This window comes from Anomaloglossus baeobatrachus, chromosome 2 (assembly GCF_048569485.1).
Source record: "Anomaloglossus baeobatrachus isolate aAnoBae1 chromosome 2, aAnoBae1.hap1, whole genome shotgun sequence".
Classification (NCBI taxonomy): Eukaryota; Metazoa; Chordata; class Amphibia; order Anura; family Aromobatidae; genus Anomaloglossus; species Anomaloglossus baeobatrachus.
The window spans coordinates 187,064,701-187,086,832 of NC_134354.1; positions in this window are offsets into that span (position 1 = coordinate 187,064,701).

Sequence of the window (22,132 nt, forward strand, 5' to 3'; positions counted from 1 at the left end):
GGTGCCGCGGGACGCAGGTAAGCGATGTTCATCATTCCCCGGGTGTCACACGGAGCGGCATGTGCTACCCCGGGAACGATGAGCAACCGGCGCCATTTTAATTAAACGAGATTATGAAACCGAGCGACGAGTACACGACTCACGAATTGTGAATGATACTGTGTCGCTCGGAGGTGTCACACAGCCTGACGTCGCAAGCGATGACGGATGTGCGTCACAAAAACTGTGACCCCAACGATCTATCGCACGATAGATCGTCTCGTGTAAAGCACCCTTTAGCCTATGTACACATACTGCATCTTTCACTGCATTTTTGGTGCATTTTTGAGGTCACAAAGATGCCCCTAAATGCATGCATTTCCTTCTCCCAGTAAAGTCTATGAGATTCCTATTTTGCTGTCTACACAGTACATCTTTTCTTGGCTGCATCTTGGCTGCATTTTTGGAGATGCAGCCAAGATGTAGTATGTCAATTCTTTTTGTGTTTTTGCCAGCGTTTTTGAGCCCTTTCAGTCAATAGATTTGATTTAAAAAAACGTATTGGGCAAAATGCGGTAAAAACGCATGCCTTTTTTGATGCGTTTTGCTGTGGGTGCATTTTTTGGGGCCAACCCCTTTGTGGTTAAAAAAGTAAAAAAAAAATCACAAGTTTTTCCAAAAAAGTGGCGTACGTTTTGTGCCATTTTCCAAGATCTATGGCTCAGTGATGGCTTATATTTTGCGTCTTGAGCTGACGTTATTAACCGTACCATTTTTGCGCAGATGCTACATTTTGATCACCTGTCATTGCATTTTGCACAAAATTTGTGGCAACCAAAATACGTAATTTTGGCATTTGGAATTTTTTTGCTGCTACGCCGTTTACCAATCAGATTAATTGATTTTATATTTTGATATATTGGGCTTTTTTGAACATGGCAATCCCAAATGTGTGTATATTTTTTATTTTTGTAACCCTTTACTTTTCAATGGGGCGAATGGAGGGTGATTTGGACTTTTATTTATTTTTTTTTTTTAATTTTTCAAAACTTTTTTTTTTATTTTACTAGTGCCCCTAGGGGGCTATAACGATCAGCTGTCTGATTGCTCTTTCATCATCATATCATTCATCACCCTGTGCTATCATGACAACCACCAGATCCACATGCTCACGTCACATGACTTACGGTATTGGCCTGTGAGTAACATTATAGCGCGATCACTATTATAATGGTGCTGTTGCAGCATATTGACAGCGCCATTTAAGGGGTTAAAAGGCATGGACGGATAGCAATTCCACTCGTGCCAAGCAGGCACACGTGTCAGCTGTACAAATCAGCCAAGCACTGATCTCCCCTGGCTGCCAGCAGTCAGGGGATGATTAACACTATGACCACTATGACATAATTTTACTGCCCGCGGTCGTTAAGGGGTTAAGAAAAGATGCAGTGTGTGAATATAGCTTTATTCAGGTCAGTTAAGCCCTTCTGAGTGAAGCACTAAAATATTTAAGTCAGTGATATATACCGTATTTTTCGCTTTATAAGAAGCACCTGATTATAAGACGCACCCCCAATTTGGGAAGGAAAAGACACATCTTTTTTTAATAAATGGGGTCCGTCTCATAATGCTAGTGTTCGTCTAACAAATCCTATAGGGTATATGTCCCTCATAGCCCCCCATCCTAAAATTAGCCCCCTTAATCTGGATATGGCCCCCTTATATTGAATATAGCACCCTTGTGCTGGCACACGTCCCCCAGTGATGCTACATGTCCCCTATTGCTGGCACACGTCTCCTATTGCTGGCACACATCCCCTATGGCTGGCACACGTCCCCTATGGCTGGCACATGGCCCCCTGTGGCTATCACACAACCCCTATTGCTGCCCATGGCCCCCTGTGGCTGGCAACCGGCCCCTATTGCTGCCCATGGTCCCCTGTGGCTGGCACATGGCCCCTATTGCTGCCCATGGCCCCCTGTGGCTGGCACACGGCCCCTATTGCTGCCCATTGCCCCCTGTGGCTGGCACATGGCCCCTATTGCTGCCCATGGCCCCCTGTGGATGGCACACATCACCCTGTGTTTGATATGACCCGCATGCTGCTGCTTATAGTAAAATAAACTCTTTCCTTACCTTTTCCAGTGCTGTCTTCCCTCGTGTCTCCCTCCGTGCTGCTGAGCTCCTGCACTTCCTGGTTCTCAATGTCGGTCATGGGATCAGCACAGCAGAGTGACATCTCTGCGTTCATGATCACAGCGGCAGGAGGGAGACATCGGGGAGACACGCTGGAGGAGGTAAGTAAAGAGTTTTTAATTTTACTATGGGACGCAGCATGGGGGCCATATCTAACACAGGGGGGGCTTGTGCCATCAAAGGGGAGCACAGGCACATATAATATGCGCTGCTCCCCCAGCCCGTCACCGCGGTGCGGTTTCAGCACCACGTGATGGACAGCGGCAGTGCATATTATATGAGCGGGAGCAGGAGATCACCCGTTGCAGCCTTCACCAGCCTCTACCAGCCTGCCTCAGCCTCCAGTACCACTCCAGAGCTGCCCCCACCTCCCCTGGACCCTGCAGGGATTATAAGACGCACCCCCTACTTTCCCCCAACATTTGGGGGAACAAAAGGGCATCTTATAAAGAGAAAAATATGGTGTATATATATATATATATATATATATATATATATATATATATATACAGTGCCTACAAGTAGTATTCCACCCCCTGCAGATTTAGCAGGTTTGATAAGATGCAAATAAGTTAGAGCCTGCAAACTTCAAACAAGAGCTGGATTTATTAACAGATGCATAAATCTTACAAACCAACAAGTTATGTTGCTCAGTTAAATTTTAATAAATTTTCAACATAAAAGTGTGAGTCAATTATTATTCAACCCCTAGGTTTAATATTTTGTGGAATAACCCTTGTTTGCAATTACAGCTAATAATCGTCTTTTATAAGACCTGATCAGGCCGGCACAGGTCTCAGGAGTTATCTTGGTCCACTCCTCCATGCAGATCTTCTCCAAGTTATCTAGGTTCTTTGGGTGTCTCATGTGGACTTTAATCTTGAGCTCCTTCCACAAGTTTTCAATTGGGTTAAGGTCAGGAGACTGACTAGGCCACTGCAACACCTTGATTTTTTCCCTCTTGAACCAGGCCTTGGTTTTCTTGGCTGTGTGCTTTGGGTCGTTGTCTTGTTGGAAGATGAAATGACGACCCATCTTAAGATCCTTGATGGAGGAGTGGAGGTTCTTGGCCAAAATCTCCAGGTAGGCCATGCTATCCATCTTCCCATGGATGCGGACAAGATGGCCAGGCTACTTGGCTGAGAAACAGCCCCACACCATGATGCTGCCACCACCATGCTTGACTGTAGGGATGATATTCTTGGGGTCGTATGCAGTGCCATCCAGTCTCCAAACGTCACGTGTGTGGTTGGCACCAAAGATCTCGATCTTGGTCTCATCAGACCAGAGAACCTTGAACCAGTCTGTCTCAGAGTCCTCCAAGTGATCATGAGCAAACTGTAGACGAGCCTTGACATGAGGCTTTGAAAGTAAAGGTACCTTACGGGCTCGTCTGGAACGGAGACCATTGCGGTGAAGTACGTTACTTATGGTATTGTCTGAAACCAATGTCCCCACTGCCATGAGATCTTCCCGGAGCTCCTTCCTTGTTGTCCTTGGGTTAGCCTTGACTCTTTGGACAAGCCTGGCCTCGGCACGGGTGGAAACTTTCAAAGGCTGTCCAGGCCGTGGAAGGCTAACAGTAGTTCCATAAGCCTTCCACTTCCGGATGATGCTCCCAACAGTGGAGACAGGTAGGCCCAACTCCTTGGAAAGGGTTTTGTACCCCTTGCCAGCCTTGTGACCCTCCACGATCTTGTCTCTGATGGCCTTGGAATGCTCCTTTGTCTTTCCCATGTTGACCAAGTATGAGTGCTGTTCACAAGTTTGGGGAGGGTCTTAATTAGTCAGAAAAGGCTGGAAAAAGAGATAATTAATCCAAACATGTGAAGCTCATTGTTCTTTGTGCCTGAAATACTTCTTAATACTTTAGGGGAACCAAACAGAATTCTGGTGGTTTGAGGGGTTGAATAATAAATGACCCTCTGAATATAGTAAATTCATGCAACTCTGTGAATTGATGTTGACAAAAGTTAACTTACTTTTGTTTTAATGCTTTTTACACAAGGTTATCCTTAGTTTGCAAAAGTTCTCTAAAAGATCCATGACCCTTTTAAAAACACAGTTGTGAGAAACTTTGTTCATGATGAATCAAAGCGCTCTAAATGCTGATATATTGTCACAGTTTGATTTAAATCAACTATGAATATTTTCTTTGTCAAAAGAGAACATTTTAGAGAAAGAGAAGTGAGATGCGCTAAGTTTAATCCTGTGCACCTGTACAAAGTAAGGAACTAATTAACTGTAATGTCACTGCGACACTTAATGGCAGGCAAATGTTTATAGCTGCTTTATAATGACTATACCATACAAGCTAATGTTCCTATAGGATTAGCAGAAATAGAAATATTTGTGTGCTTAACTTTAAAGAGGATCTATCACCTCTTGAAAATCTTCATGATGAGAAAGGAGAAGAAAATCTTTCTGATATACAGTATGTATACTGTATATGTACACTGTATATATATACATATATATATATATATATATATACATATATATATATATATATACTAGCTGTACTACCCGGCTTCGCCCGGGTTAATAACTGCTGTTAACAAAATAGAATGTATTAACAAAAATGTATTCTGCCCACAAACCACAAAATAAATAGATAGAAATGTAATTATTAAATTGTTGCCTATATTAACCAATCAGAGCTCAGATTAATTAACTGTAGCAAAATAGAAGCTAAGCTGTGATTGGTTGCTATTGGCAGCCTGATAAATCTCCAGGCAACAGAAAGCCCTCCGCCCTTACAGTATATATTAGCTCACACATACACATAATAGACAGGTCATGTGACTGACAGCTGCCGTATTTCCTATGTGGTACATATGTTGTTCTTGTAGTTTGGCTGCTTATTAATCAGATTTTTATTTTTGAAGGATAATACCAGACTTGTGTGTGTTTTAGGGCGATTATGTGGCGAGGTTGGTGTATGTGTGGTGAAATGTGTGCTGAGGGTGGTATATGTGCTCAAGTACGTGGTAGTGTGTGGCGTATTTTGTGTGTGTGTTCATATCCCCGAGTGTGGTGAGTATCCCATGTCGGGGCCCCACCTTAGCAACTGTATGGTATATACTCTTTGGTGCCATCGCTCTAATTCTTTAAGTGCCCCTGGTTCACATCCGGCAGCTGTCAATTTGCCCCCAACACTTTTCGTTTCACTTTTTCCCCATTATGTAGATAGGGGCAAAATTGATTGGTAAATTGGAATGCGCGGGGTTAAAATTTCGCCTCACAGCATAGCACCCGGCGCTGCCCGGGATAGTAACTGTCTCTCTGTTTCTCTCCCATTCTCTGTCTGTCTGCACGTCTGTATATATCTCTCTGTCTCTCTCTATCTCTTTGTCTGTCTATTTCCCTGTCTATCTCTTTCTCCGTTTGTCTCAATCTCTTTCTCCGTATGTCTCAATCTCTTTCCCTGTCTGTCACTTTCCCTGTCTGTCACTTTCCCTGTCTGTCACTTTCCCTGTCTGTCTCTTTCCCTCTCTTTCCCTGTCTGTCTCTTTCACTCTCTTTCCCTGTCTGTCTCTTTCACTCTCTTTCCTGTCAGTCTGTCTCTTTGTCTGTGTCTGTCTCTTTCTCTGTGTCTGTCTCTTTGTGTCTGTCTCTTACCCTGTCTATGTCTGTTTCTTACTCTGTCTGTGTCTGCCTCTTTCCCTGTCTGTGTCTGTCTCTTTCCCTGGCTGCATTGTGACACGCCAACATTCCATATAAGGGCGAGGCTGTGCATTCTTCTGAAGTTCTGGCTGCACTGTGGCTCCCAGCTCCATTCGCTTTAATGGAGGCAGGTTTTTTGGCGAATAACTGTAAAGCATGGGGTTAAAATTTCCCCTTCGAAACATAGCCCATGACGCTGTTGGGGTCCATACGTGTGAGTGTGCAAAATTTTGTGGCTGTAGCTGCGACGGTGCGGATGCCAATCCCGGACATACACACACACACACACACACTCAGCTTTATATATTAGACTAGCTGTACTACCCGGCTTCGCCCGGGGTAATAACTGCTGTTAACAAAATAGAATGTATTAACAAAAATGTATTCTGCACACAAACTCCACAAAACAGATAGAAATGTAATTATGAAATTGTTGCCTATATTAACCAATCAGAGCTCAGATTAATTAACTGTAGGTGCAAAATTTTGTGGCTGTATTTTCAGCACTAATATATACATATATATATATATATATTAGTGCTGGCCAAAAGTATTGGCACCCCTGCAATTCTGTCAGAAAATACTCAGTTTCTTCCTGAAAATGATTGCAATCACAAATTCTTTGGTATTATTATCTTCATTTATTTTGCTTGCAATGAAAAAACACAAAAATCAAATCATTGATCATTTCAAACAAAACTCCAAAAATGGGCCAGACAAAAGTATTAGCACCCTTGGCCTAATACTTGGTTGCACAACCTTTAGCCAAAATAACTGCGAACAACCGCTTCCGGTAACCATCAATGAGTTTCTTACAATGCTTTGCTGGAATTTCTGACCATTCTTCTTTGGCAAACTGCTCCAGGTCCCTGAGATTTGAAGGGTGCCTTCTCCGATCTGCCATTTTGAGATCTCTCCACAGGTGTTCTATGGGATTCCGGTCTGGACTCATTGCTGGCCATGTTAGTAGTCTCCAGTGCTTTCTCTCAAACCATTGTCTAGTGCTTTTTGAAGTATGTTTTGGGTCATTGTCCTGCTGGAAGACCCATGACCTCTGAGGAAGACCCAGCTTTCTCACACTGGGCCCTACATTATGCTGTAAAATTTGTTGGTAGTCTTCAGACTTGATAATGCCATGCACACGGTCAAGCAGTCCAGTGCCAGAGGCAGCAAAGCAACCCAAAACATCAGGGAACCTCCGCCATGTTTGACTGTAGGGACCGTGTTCCTTTCTTTGAATGCCTCTTTTTTTTCCTGTAAACTCTACGTTGATGGCTTTTCCCAAAAAGCTCTACTTTTGTCTCATCTGACCAGAGATCATTCTTCCAAAATGTTTTAGGCTTTCTCAGGTATGTTTTGGCAAACTCCAGCCTGGCCTTTTTATGTCTCGGGGTAAGAAGTGGGGTCTTCCTGGGTATCCTACCATACAGACCCTTTTCATTCAGACGCCGACGGATAGTACGGGTTATACCCTCGGACTGCAGGGCAGCTTGAACTTGTTTGAATGTAAAGGCCCCGTCACACACAGAGAAAAATCTTTGGCAGATCTGTGGTTGCAGTGAAATCATGGACATATTGTTCCATTTGTACACAGCCACAAACTTGGCACTGATTGTCCACAATTTCACTGCAACCACAGATCTGCCGCAGATTTATCTCTGTGTGTGACAGGGCCTTTAGTCGAGGTTCTTTATCCACCAACCACACAATCTTGCGTTGAAATCTCTCGTCAATTTTTCTTTTCCTTCCACATCTAGGGAGGTTAGCCACAGTGCCATGGGTTTTAAACTTCTTGATGACACTGCGCACCGTAGACACAGGAACCTTCAGGTCTTTGGAGATGGACTTGTAGCCTTGAGATTGCTCATGCTTCCTCACAATTTGGATTCTCAAGTCCTCAGACAGTTCTTTGGTCTTCTTTCTTTTCTCCATGCTCAATGTGGTACACACAAGGACACAGGACAGAGGTTGAGTCAACTTTAATCCATGTCAACTGGCTGCAAGTGTGACTTAGTTATTGCCAACACCTGGTGCCACAGGTAAGTTACAGGTGCTGTTAATTACACAAATTAGAGAAGCATCACATGATTTTTCAAACAGTGCCAATACTTTTGTCCACCCCCTTTTTTATGTCTGGTGTGGAATTATATCCAATTTGTTTTTATGACAATTTTTTTTTTCATTGAAGACAAATTAAATGAAGATAATAATACCAAAGAATTTGTGATTACAATCATTTTCAGGAAGAAATTGAGTATTCTCTGACAGAATTGCAGGGGTGTCAATACTTTTGGCCAGCACTATATATATATATATATATATATATATATATATATATATATATATATATATATATAGAGCACTGAAAACTTGCTGTCCTATTTAGTAACAATAAATAAAGCTCTTTCATGTCTCACCATTTTTACAGATCTGTTAGACTTTCTGCATGTGAGCTTGGAGATGCCAGTATGTGGCTGCTGCTGGTGGTGAGGGGACACTGTGACTGCATAATGAAAGCATAGGAAATATGTGTACTGTCTAACTGTTTTTTCTTCATGCTGAATGTTATTGAAATGTAAACTGGATTCATGTGTATCATAGAGCAGAAGAAGTAGGAGGAGACTAGAAACAACAGCTTAGGTAAATCCCGTAATAGACACCTATGAGTGTTTATGTACAATGTAATATGGGGGACTCAGATTAACAATTCATGCACAGCTGGTCCCTTTTTTGCAGTTTACTACTTTACGAACTTCTTTGTCCAATTTTAGTACAGTAAACCTTTACAAGCAGTTATGTTCCTTTATTTCAGATTAACGCTTTACAAGCAGTTATGACCTCTTGCAGATTGATAATTTAGAAGCAGTGATACCCTCCTTATTTATCTGACCTGCGTAAAACATAGGGACATCTTACATGGCTGATACATAAAATTCTGTATCAGGTAAAGTAGATTTTCAACTATGAGTTTACATAATTTATTGTCCATTGTGATGGATTGGTGATTTATTTGACCATGTTTGTGATTTTCTTTTAATGAATTTATAAGAATAGATAAATTTAATCTACATACCAGTAAGTTGACAAGATAACCAAATCCTGACAGATCTAAGCACAAGGGTCCATTTACAATCCAGATCTGCTATAGAATCATCATGTCAAGAGTGTGTCCCACTCTGGGTAGACCTCTAGTGAGCCTGGGATTAGAAAGTCACAATGCTTTATTGTTTACAGGACTACAATTGTATTTGAGTGAATCTACTTTCGTTCGGTGTTGTTAAGGTTAAGGACTCTTTCCTATCTGGCTATTCTCTGTGGCCTTAATCTGAGTTGCAGCTCTTTTGTAACCATTCCCCTTCACTATAAAAAGTCACTTGTCTTACCATTTGACACCTATTATAGATTCTCAATCCATGCTGACTACTTTGGAAGGAGTGTTGTGAATGTCATCCGAGTGAGTGCTGGTGTGGAGCTCCCTCTGGTGACCAGGAATGATAATGAAGCTGAGCCTGAATCTGTGATTCAAACAGTTGATGGAGTTAATTAGAAATCCAGGAAATCCTATTACAGAGCAGCCTAGTGTGTTTAGGAGAGCACTTTTCTGTCTGGCGGCCACCGGTGATAGATGTTCCTGCTCCTTCTGAAGATGAATAATGAATTCCAAAGGGATTACATATAGTGTGCCTTTTTTAAATAAAAAGGAGCAGAAAGCATACTCTAAAACTATAAATGACTGGAGAAACAAGAGTATAGATGCTTGACTGACCCATAGGGATGGCGCAGATGGTCGAGGGGTCATGGGCTGAAGATGCATGTAGAAATGCATTAGTTGAGGTACTCTTTCTAAAAACATCAGTTTGTACCATATTACATGAGTCTACCGAAATGTTGATATCAAGAAAGTCTATATGAGTTTTACTGTATTTATATGTTAACCTGATACCAAAATCATTGCGGTTAAGATTCTGCATAAAAAGCTCAAGCTCCCCCGTTGTGCCCTGCCAAATCATAAATATGTCATCGATAAAACGCAGCCAGCACTGCACATGGGCACTGGCCTCTACGCCTCCGTCACCAAAGACCAACCTCTCCCAGTAGCCCAGGAAGAGGTTGGCGTACGAAGGTGCACAGGCCGCGCCCATCACAGTGCCGCACTGCTGAAGATAAAAGACATTCTTAAAAACAAAAAGGTTATGCGTTAGGGCAAAACGAAGGAGCTCCACGACCAAATTGACCATCCCGCCATCCCGAACAACTGCCTCCAAGTAAAAACGCACCGCTGCCAGACCATCCTTGTGTCTGATGATGGTATATAAAGTTTCCACATCTGCCGTAACAAAATACATATCCTTCTCCACAAAGAGACCATCAATCCTAGTTAGGACATCCGTCGTGTCCTGGATAAATGAGGGCAGTGTGTCCACTAATGATTTTAGATGGAAGTCAATAAATTTACATATAGGATCACACAAGCCCTCGATGCCAGACACTATAGGACGTCCCGGGGGAGTGACGGCGTCCTTGTGGATTTTCGGGAGAAGATAGAACATGGGAATGCGAGGATATTTGACAGCAAGGCCCTCAGCCATTTTTTTTATCAATTATGCCTTCATCAACGGCTTTAGAGAGTATCCCTTCTAACTGAGCGGAGAAGGAGGATAAGGGGCAAAAGTGTAATCTGCTGTAAGTTACTTTATCTTTTAGTTGACGTAGCGCCTCCCTTTCATACTTCTCCACCGGCCAAACCACTACGTTCCCCCCCTTCTCTGCTGGTTTAATAACTACATCATCCATCAGCTTCAGTTGTTCAAGTGCATTCCGCTGCCGATGTGTTAAGTTGTCAAAATTACGTCTTGAACGAATAGTTCTAAAATCTTCCATGACCAAGATCTTTCATCTTCCATGCTTCTGAAGATGGCTGGGAATTTTCCCTTCAGTTTCTCCCATTTATGCTGTGCCTGAATAAGTGTACTAGTTTCTGTGCTTAATTGCTGGAATTGAACTTAAGGATGTTTCTGCTTATTCCATTTGGTTCTGTGTTTTTGTTTATTGTTTGTGAGGATCTATCTCTCTGCTTTTGTGAGCAGGACAGTTCCTCCGGCAAGAAAAGGAGCTTGCTCCCCTGTTCATGTTTGGATTATTTGCACTTTTGAATATTGTTTGTTCTGTGATTTTGTTTCTTCCCATTATATCTGTTGTCCGATAGATAGGGGATTGCGATCAGCTTAGTTTCCAACTACTCTTGTGGTTTTGTTTTTTCCTGATTAATGAGATTGTTTGTGATCGTCCACGGTTACCAGTTCATAACAAAGGAGCTTGTCTTTGGAAGAAGCTGATAAGTCGTGACTTTTGCAGCTGTGGCAAATAGATGCTTTGGAGGTGCTTGAAGTGTTTTCCTCATTGTGTCTATTTCCCATCTGTCTTTCTACCTTATCTTGTGTTGTATTATGTGGTGAGACTAGTATTCTCGCTGACCTGCTCACTAGCCAGGGTGAGTTCAGCATGAGTGAGGGCTTAGGCATGTAATGGCCATGGGGGGAAAGGACCTCTATAGGGACATTAGGGAACGTAAGGAACAGACTCCACCATTCCTGTTGTTACCCTTGTATTGCTTTACACACTGAGCATCTGTACTCTCTGTTGTGACATTATTGCCAGCCCACTTTTTCCCCCCTGAACCTTAAATGTATCCTGTAGAGCCTGTCTCTTGATCTGGTACACCTGGGATTTAGGGTTTTGCAACAACACCAGGCCACGGGTCTGACAGCTATAATATACCAGAAACCATGTGTCATGTCCCCACTGGAGTCCGCTTCTGTGACTTCTGCTCTGATCGCCAGGTGATGCCTGCTGGGGATGGGAGAGGAGCCTGTATTGCAAATATAAAAATGGCTATTTTTTGAGCCTATACATTATGTTAAACTATAACATATTGATTAATCAGACAGACAAAGTGTACATGGTTACAAAATCTTGTATATACTTAAAGGGAACCAATCATCAGGATTTTCGTGTATAAGCTGCAGCCAGTGCAGTACTGGCACTATCATGCACAGTGTGTACATACCATCAGGGGGCAGCTCGGGTGTTTAGGCAGTGAAATTCATCTTTATAAAGTTTGAAATTTCGTGCACTTTTTGATTGACGTGTGCACCTGTCAGGACCGGGAGGACTGATGGGCCCAGGAGGTGGATCCACTGGACCGAGTACCCCACTGGGGGGCAGGGTACACGGCAGCTGGAGCACTGGCGTGGCCGGGACGGGTGTAACCAGGGTCACGGAGTTCTTTAGGATAATACTGGAAACAGGCACAGGTACCCGGTAGCAAAAGACAAAACAGTAACAGGGCACAGCACAAGGGGACCTGAGCACCTAGCTCAGAAGACAAGCTTCAGGACACGTTGATCAGGCCCCGCCCACATGGAAAGGCAAGTCTTATATACCCAGCACAGCCCCATGTCATTACCTGCATCAGGTGTGCTGGGCCCATAAGACCAGGAGAGTGGGCGCGGCCTGGTCCTATACAGAACCATGAGGCCAATACTCAAAGTCAGACTCCTGAGACCAGGAGCAGGAGTCAGGGGAGCAGGAGCGGGAGCGGCAGCCATGACTGGTGGACACATGGAGTGGATCAGTGGGTAAGGAGTGGTGCTGGGACACTGGGAGCGTGACAGTACCCCCCCCCTCTAAGCCCCCCCCTCCGAGCACAGAACCCCAGGGGCACCCCGGATCGAGACACCGGGCCGGGGCCCAACGCAAAGGCGGGGAAGGACCTCTGACCCCGTACCGCCTTCTTAGCCGCACGGCGCTTAGCCAATCTACCAGCAGTGGCAGCGGGGGCAACGGGAAGAGGAGGACCGACAGAAACAGTACTGACATCGTGGAGAACCGGCCCGGGCGACTCGGACCGGGCACAGGACGGTGACTCATCCCCGGTAGCTGGTGGCATCAGAGTCTCAATCGTCGGGGACGGTGGAACGACGCTGGGGTGCGTCATCACTTCCGGTTCCGGTGGCACCACAGGCACAAGTGCCAGGATCTGTGGTACAACGCTGGACTGCGTCATTTTCTCCTGTTCTTGTGACATGATAGGATCAGGTGCCAGGGGCTGAGGGACGGGCTGAAGACAGGTATCATGGCACGAGGGACTCCAGCGAGAGATTGCGCCGGAGCGCCAACTGATGTCAGGATCATGGAGTTTAAGCCAGGGCAGACCCAGCAGGAGCTCAGGAGCCATTCTCGGGATGACATAAAACGCAATAGTCTCAGTGTGCAGGGTACCAATACAAAGTCTCACGGGTTCGGTGGTGTACCGGACAGGTTCGTATAATTGTTTTCCGTCCACGGAGGCGAACCAGAGGGGTTTTGCAAGCGGGATGACCGGTATCCGATAACGGTCCACGGTAGCTTGTTGGATGAAATTACCCGCTGCTCCCGAATCAATGTGAGCCTCTGCCGTGAACTGGGTCTTCTCGGTCGTGACCTGGACAGTCTGTGTAACCGGGACTGACGGAATTCCGGTACCAAGGGTGGCGGTTCCCACCATCCCTTGGACTTGGGGTCTTCCTGGCCTCTCAGGGCAAGAGCGGAGCAGATGTGAACCGCTTCCACAATAGAAGCACAGGCCCCGGGCGAGTCGCTCTGCACGACGTTGCTCGGCTTGGCTCAGCCGGTCTATTTGCATTGGCTCAGGAGTGGAGTCGCAGAACGGCAGTGGCGGGGGAACGGTAGACCTCTGCGGGACAAAGGCGTGACGGACTGGTCGCTTTTCCCGGGATACCTCCTTGGTTCGTTCCTGAAAACGGAGATCAATCCGGGTGGCTAGTGATACCAAAGCATCCAAGGTACGGGGAACATCACGACCGGCTAATTCGTCCTTGATGCGACCGGAGAGCCCCTCCCAGAAGGCGGCAGTCAAGGCCTCATTGTTCCAGCCTAGCTCGGAGGAAAGCGTGCGGAACTGAATGGCGTATTGGCCGACGGTCAGGGTCCCTTGGCGTAGCCGGAGGAGCGAGGAGGTAACCGCGGTACTGCGTCCCGGTTCATCGAAGGTACTTCGGAAAGCCTGCAGGAATTCCCGGATGTCGGTCGTCACCGGATCCTCGTTCTCCCACAACGGATTTATCCAGGCCAACGCCTCGCCTTCCAGGTGCGACATCACAAAGGCTATCTTGGCTTGGTCGGAAGCGAAGAGGTGCGGGAGTAATTTGAAGTGCAGCGAGCACTGGTTCAAAAACCCCCGGCAGTTCTTGGGGTCCCCGGCATACCGAGGCGGAGCAGCGAGGCGAAGTTGCGAGGCTGCAGAGACAACAGGTTCAGACGTAGAGACTGGTTGCTGCGTGGACTCAGATGAGACGGCTGTCTGTAGCGTATATAACCAGTGGTCCACGGACGCCAGGAATTTCAGCATCCGGCTCAGGGTTTCACGCTGTTGTGCCAGCTCTTGGCGCAGCTCAGCCAGCTCTGATGTTTGCGCTCCAGCGGGATCCATGGCCTGATCAATCTGTCAGGACCGGGAGGACTGATGGGCCCAGGAGGTGGATCCACTGGACCGAGTACCCCACTGGGGGGTAGGGTACACGGCAGCTGGAGCACTGGCGTGGCCGGGACGGGTGTAACCAGGGTCACGGAGTTCTTTAGGATAATACTGGAAACAGGCACAGGTACCCGGTAGCAAAAGACAAAACAGTAACAGGGCACAGCACAAGGGGACCTGAGCACCTAGCTCAGAAGACAAGCTTCAGGACACGTTGATCAGGCCCCGCCCACATGGAAAGGCAAGTCTTATATACCCAGCACAGCCCCATGTCATTACCTGCATCAGGTGTGCTGGGCCCATAAGACCAGGAGAGTGGGCGCGGCCTGGTCCTATACAGAACCATGAGGCCAATACTCAAAGTCAGACTCCTGAGACCAGGAGCAGGAGTCAGGGGAGCAGGAGCGGGAGCGGCAGCCATGACTGGTGGACACATGGAGTGGATCAGTGGGTAAGGAGTGGTGCTGGGACACTGGGAGCGTGACAGCACCTCTGCAGATAATGTCTGGGCGGGTTATGCAGGAGTTCCCCGCCCCCCCCACCAGCCTGTTCCTCCCTCTCTCCTGATGTCCGGGCGGGTTATGCACGTGTTCCCCGCCCCCCCGCGCCGCCTGTTCCTCCCTCCCTCCCTCTGGCTGTATGTAAATATCTAATCTTCAGAAACATGGCGCCGGAGTGGGGGCTCTGCGCATAGCGCTTATCTCCGGTGCCATGTTTCTGAAGCCCCCGCATTACACAACTTGGTGTCTGAGAGGGCGGCGCCACAGCGATGTCCCACCGGCTGGTGTGTTGGCCCGGTGTCCTGGGGCGGCACGATACAGGAGCAGCAGGTAATCGCGTCCTCCGATCACCTGTTCTGCAGTCCTGTTGTGATCGCGCTCGCTCCCGCGGTCACAACGGGATCTGAAGGAGCGAGGGCGCATGCGCCGCCCTCTAACACCAAGCTGTGTGATAGGGATTCAGAAACATGGCGCCGGAGACAAGCGCTATGCGCAGAGGCCCACACCGGCGCCATGTTTCTGAAGATTAGATATTTACATACAGCCAGAGGGAGGGAGGGAGGAACAGGCGGCGCGGGGGGGCGGGGAACACGTGCATAACCCGCCCGGACATCAGGAGAGAGGGAGGAACAGGCTGGTGGGGGGGTCGGGGAACTCCTGCATAACCCGCCCGGACATTATCTGCAGAGGTGCACACGTCAATCAAAAAGTGCACGAAATTTCAAACTTTATAAAGATGAATTTCACTGCCTAAACACCCGAGCTGCCCCCTGATGGTATGTACACACTGTGCATGATAGTGCCAGTACTGCACTGGCTGCAGCTTATACACGAAAATCCTGATGATTGGTTCCCTTTAAGGATTTCTGTGTGTTTGTCTTGAATATACAGACAGACAATATACCATTGTAACAGAAACCTTATGATTTACTTACATCAAATACCTGATGTGTATTCTTGAGAGATTTGAATGTCTGTGGGTTTATTACCCCATTGTCTGATGTGTGGTGTATCTCTGATTCATCTATGCCCAATGACTAGCCATCAAAGGGCATGGATCAATAAGACTACAACACATTAACTTTAAGGCTTGTAATATTGTTCAAGCCTCTATAAGATCAGATGAAATATAGCACAGACAGAAGCTCGTGTTTGCTGCACCGTGAGACGTCCGGGCAGTGATGTCCAGGAGCCCTCTGTCCTTGGTGTGCTTCTCTGATTCTTAATGTTCCAGGCAGATGATGTTCAAAACTCCTTGGTGATTGTAAGTATTTAACTGTACTTAACCTTTGTATGTTGATTATACAAAAGTGTACGCAATATCATACTTTTCCTTTAAGTTTGTATTTTATATTAACCTTTATAATAAAATTACTTATTTGCCTTCTTTAAAGCCGTATCTGAACCTTAGTGATAAAATATAGCAAAACATTTGGCGTAGTCGGCAGGATAGCAGAAGGCTTTGAGTATTTTTGTTAGTGTGATATTGCGTATAATATGCCTCTTTTTAAGAAAAAAGTGGTTGTGAGTGAATGCATTGAGATTCCAGGTTGGGAACAGAGTCCCTATGATATTTTGGCAACCAAGTGGTCACATAGTGTTGGTTTGAGTGAACCATGGGACAAATGTTTGAAAAATGCTGAACCTGTTGATGTGGTTGAATGCTTGCAGAAAGTGAAAGTGGAAAAAAGTAAAGAATTGGGCGCTGTTGGTAGGCGTGGATGGATCCTGTTGTGTGCATATAGAAAACAGCATGAGGAAAAGATGCGTATGGTAACAAAAGTTCAGGAATTAGAGAGACAGTTGGGTGAGGTCCAGACTGCATTGGTTACAGCACAGTGTCAGAATAAGTTGTCAGTGGACAAATGTGATGAATATCAGCATGATGCAGACAAGTCTGCTGTATGTATAGAGCAGTATAAATATAGAAAGAAATACAGAAAGAAGAGAGGGAAGGAGAATAGAAAGGAAGTAGCTTTGGCCATAGCCAGAGCGGGGTCAGAGGGGAACTCAGATGAGTGGAATGGTGAGGCACAGAACTCATCTGATTCTGAAAACGTCACCGACCCAGAACAGGAGGATGAACATGTCAGTGGGGAGAAGGAAATTGATCCTCATCTTAACCCAATAAGAGTTCATCCTATATACCATAGACAAGTTTTAGAAACAGTTAGAGGTAAACAGAACAGAAATATGGTAGAGGATTGCAGATAGCTTCTTGATCGTTTTTCACAAAGGTCAAATGAACCTTTGATAGCTTGGGCAGTCAGATTGTGGGAGGCAGGGGCTCATCGAGTACAGCTGGATGCTGTGGATGGCCCAAAGTTTGTTCAACTCAGCCATGAGCCTGTGGTGAAGGAGGCATTTTGTTCCTTGATGGTTCAGCGACCACATGTGGTGTGTAGTATGTTGGATGTTGTGGCTATGGCATTGCAGCATAAATACCCATCAGAGGCGGACTGGCCGCCCAATGAAAATCCATGGTTTACATTGAAAGATTGTGCTCGGAGATTGAAGGAGGAGGCTATGAAAAATGCTATTTCAGCAAGTACATATGACGATTACATGCAAGTTATTGTAAGTGTTTCTATTAGAAATTGTATCATTAGAAATGCCCCTCCAGCTTATAAACATGTCATGATGGCATTAATGGTAAATCAGACTGGGAAACCCATCTCCAATACATTGGAGGCGATCCGACAGTTAGGGGGTCTGGGAGAATGGGATCCCAAACAGAGAGGAGGTTAGCTTAATTTTGAAGAACAGTGTAACAATGTCAAAAGTAGTACAAATCGTAGATCCCGTGTTACCAGGAGAGATATGTTTATGGCCCTGATAAAGGATGGTGTTCCTTGGGATAAAATAGACGGGATTAGTACTGACGAGATGTGGAAATTGTATCAAAAGAAAAAATTGTGTCAAAGGAGAAGACTCAATAAAAAGTCAGGGGTTTCACATAATAAAAAGGTTGCAGCAAAAGATTCTGAATCTCCACAGCAAGGGCACAGCAGGACACGGGGAGAAAGAGGGCCCACTTTCTCATCGTCACCAGCAAAGCCTACAGCTCCGGGGGTGGAGGATCTTTATGCTGAAGTCACATGTTTGGTGCAGGAAATCAAAGCCCAGCAGAAGAGGTTATCATCATCTTCCACCAAGATGTCGCCATCTGAAATGGAAGATAGATGGGGGGAAATTGATAAGGGTAATATTGAGACCACGGAAGAGATTGCCACCAATACAGAATGTACAGAAATATGTAAAGAGATAAGTAATATAAAAGCCATTCCTGCTCATAAACAATACAGAGCCGTCCAAATGTTCACAAAGGAGAAAGTGGAAACCAGGAGAATCCCTGTGTTCAGTCTATTGGAAGGGCAATTATTTTTGCTATTGTTTGGTTGGTCATATATTTACATACCCATGCTGCTAATTAATACAGCACAATATACCAATATGGTTGGGTAAATAGTGAGCTTTTTTGGCTGCCAAGTTAGATGTGAATCTTTTAGCATATGGACTGGATAAAATTGTGTTTTGTGTATTATTTGAGCTCGTATTCTAATCATGTTTGTGCTTTCTTTTTAGACTGGAGCCAGAGTTTTACATGTTATTAGAGCAATCAGGCTAAAACAATGAAACAAGTAATCATCCCATTGTGATGAATGGGTATTGTATTTACCTAATGGTTGTTGTTTGTTTTATGTGTACGTTCAATCAGGACCACATTAGGTTTGTAAACGCCCTCTCAGTATGATGGTCTCATAATCCAAAGGTCAGATTTGGCCTTAAACTGAACTCAGGTAATGAGAGAAGGGATAGATCAGGATTATTAATTAAGTTAATTCTAATGAATAGTGGAGACAGTGACATGTTAAAACAGAAGTGAGATAGAATAGCTCAGTTGATGGTACTGTCTATTTCTAAAATGTAGTTCGTCAGAGGGAGGGCTCCTTCAGTTCTGCAGAGAAGATAAATGATTTGGATCTTCACATCCTATCAATGATTGTGCAAAAATGTGGGTGAAACAATTGAGTGACAAAGGTATTCCAGAACCTGCTGAAGTCATTGCTCAAGGAGCAGGCAATGTGCTGACAGTTATGAAACAAGAAAAGTGGGAATACATCCCAACTGACAGATGAGTAATATGTGTATTTTTGTCCCTTTAGATCAAAATCTGGAAATGTTGCATCATTGGCGCCACCATGGGCATGGATCTAATTCCGTCAGAAGCCAAGCAACCTTCAGACCGAAAACAGAGACCAACCATGGAAAATGTGGCCTTATTGAAAACCAAACAGAATCTATGGGTTTACCTGGCTCAGCTGATGAATACGAGCCATTTTTGTATAACAAAGACTACCAGTGATGACAACATATGAGAAACTTGTATCGAAGCGGTACTGACCCCTTTACATAAATGAAGACCTAGAAGAAGAAGATGTGACCCAAAACTTCACCTCCAATCTGTATTGTGCCTATATGAACTGCACTGGGGAACATTCTCTAACCGAAGAGATAATTGCCCTAAGGCTGATCTATCAGAGGACTTGTTAAAGCAAAATAGGCAGATGTCAACAATTAAAAATACAGAATCAGACATGCCATAAAGAGATTGCTATTATTTGTGGCTCTCATACAAATAAAAAATGCAAACGTATGAAGGCAGGAAATAATATGAGATTAACAATATAATGACCGTTTCATTATATACACAAAATGTAAAATTGTTAACGAAATCATAGATACAAGAATTATCTATAATAATTGTAGGAACACTCACTGTAGCGGCATATGCTGCTAAAGTAGTAGGCCGATTCTCTTGTTTGGTGGCTAAATTTATAAATACCACAAGTAGAGATACATTTATACTAGATTAATTACATTACACAAGATGATGGTAGATGTTGGGAATGGGTACTTTCTTAGTTACCTGATTTTTGGATATATTCATTATATATTAGGAGTAATATTTGCTATAATTTGTGCATGCATTGCTTTCTGTTGTATACAGTGTACACTTTCCTTATGTCAATCATCTGCTAAAACCATGCCCTTAGGATATGGTACCTTGTATAAATAATCTATGGCTCAAAATAGCCAAGGGTGGAATGTATTGCAAATATAAAAATGGCTATTTTTTGAGCCTATACATTATGTTAAACTATAACATATTGATTAATCAGACAGACAAAGTGTACATGGTTACAAAATTTTGTATATACTTAAGGATTTCTGTGTGTTTGTCTTGAATATACAGACAGACAATATACCATTGTAACAGAAACCTTATGATTTACTTACATCAAATACCTGATGTGTATTCTTGGGAGATTTGAATGTCTGTGGGTTTATTACCCCATTGTCTGATGTGTGGTGTATCTCTGATTCATCTATGCCCAATGACTGGCCATCAAAGGGCATGGATCAATAAGACTACAACACATTAACTTTAAGGCTTGTAATATTGTTCAAGCTTCTATAAGATCAGATGAAATATAGCACAGACAGAAGCTCGTGTTTGCTGCACCGTGAGACGTCCGGGCAGTGATGTCCAGGAGTCCTCTGTCCCTGGTGTGCTTCTCTGATTCTTAATGTTCCAGGCAGATGATGTTCAAAACTCCTTGGTGATTATAAGTATTTAACTGTACTTAACCTTTGTATGTTGATTATACAAAAGTGTACGCAATATCATACTTTTCCTTTAAGTTTGTATTTTATATTAACCTTTATAATAAAATTACTTATTTGCCTTCTTTAAAGCCGTATCTGAACCTTAGTGATAAAATATAGCAAAACAGAGCCGGTGCCAGTGGCTCTGGTGGGCGAAGGCTCCGGTCATCCACTAAGCTGGGTTTCCCTGGGACCTGCAGTAGCACTAGCTGACTGTAGGTGGTGTGTGTCTTCCAGCTGAAGTTACCATCATTCAGCTATAGCCAATGGGAAGACACCACACCCTTCTTATTCTCCCTCCTGTCTGCTGACAACTGCCAGAGATAAAGAAACAACAAAGAGCCAGCACCAATGTGCACTAAGGCATCAAATATTCCAAACTGCATTATAAAAAATTTTTTGAGATTTTTGGCAAAAAATTGCAATTTCTTGAGCTGCTTCGCCACGTCACGGCAAATCTCATTTGAAGCAGTCCTACACTAAAATATTTTTATAAAATGTGCCATGCGGCCTCACATATAAATAGCAGAACTGCTCTCAGCAGCACTCACCTGGTCTATTGCAGTCCCGTACCCATGACTGAGTCACGGTTGTGGGCGGGACAGGTCCAAGCAAATGCTGCATGAAGTATATATATAGCCTGTGGACAAAGCCTGATGACCCAATGTGAACAGTCACCAAACGCCAAAATCTATACAGATGGAATACATCCCAAATTGGGGTGCATAGCAAGGTGGAGGTCAACCACCGACCAATTCAACAAAGAAACAACAAAGAGCCAGCACCAATGTGCACTAAGGCATCAAATATTCCAAACTGCATTATAAAAATTTTTTTGAGATTTTTGGCAAAAAATTGCAATTTCTTGAGCTGCTTCGCCACGTCACGGCAAATCTCATTTGAAGCAGTCCTACACTAAAATATTTTTATAAAATGTGCCATGCGGCCTCACATATAAATAGCAGAACTGCTCTCAGCAGCACTCACCTGGTCTATTGCAGTCCCGTACCCATGACTGAGTCACGGTTGTGGGCGGGACAGGTCCAAGCAAATGCTGCATGAAGTATATATATATAGCCTGTGGACAAAGCCTGATGACCCAATGTGAACAGTCACCAAACGCCAAAATCTATACAGATGGAATACATCCCAAATTGGGGTGCATAGCAAGGTGGAGGTCAACCACCGACCAATTCAACAAAGAAACAACAAAGAGCCAGCACCAATGTGCACTAAGGCATCAAATATTCCAAACTGCATTATAAAAAAATTTTTGAGATTTTTGGCAAAAAATTGCAATTTCTTGAGCTGCTTCGCCACGTCACGGCAAATCTCATTTGAAGCAGTCCTACACTAAAATATTTTTATAAAATGTGCCATGCGGCCTCACATATAAATAGCAGAACTGCTCTCAGCAGCACTCACCTGGTCTATTGCAGTCCCGTACCCATGACTGAGTCACGGTTGTGGGCGGGACAGGTCCAAGCAAATGCTGCATGAAGTATATATATAGCCTGTGGACAAAGCCTGATGACCCAATGTGAACAGTCACCAAACGCCAAAATCTATACAGATGGAATACAT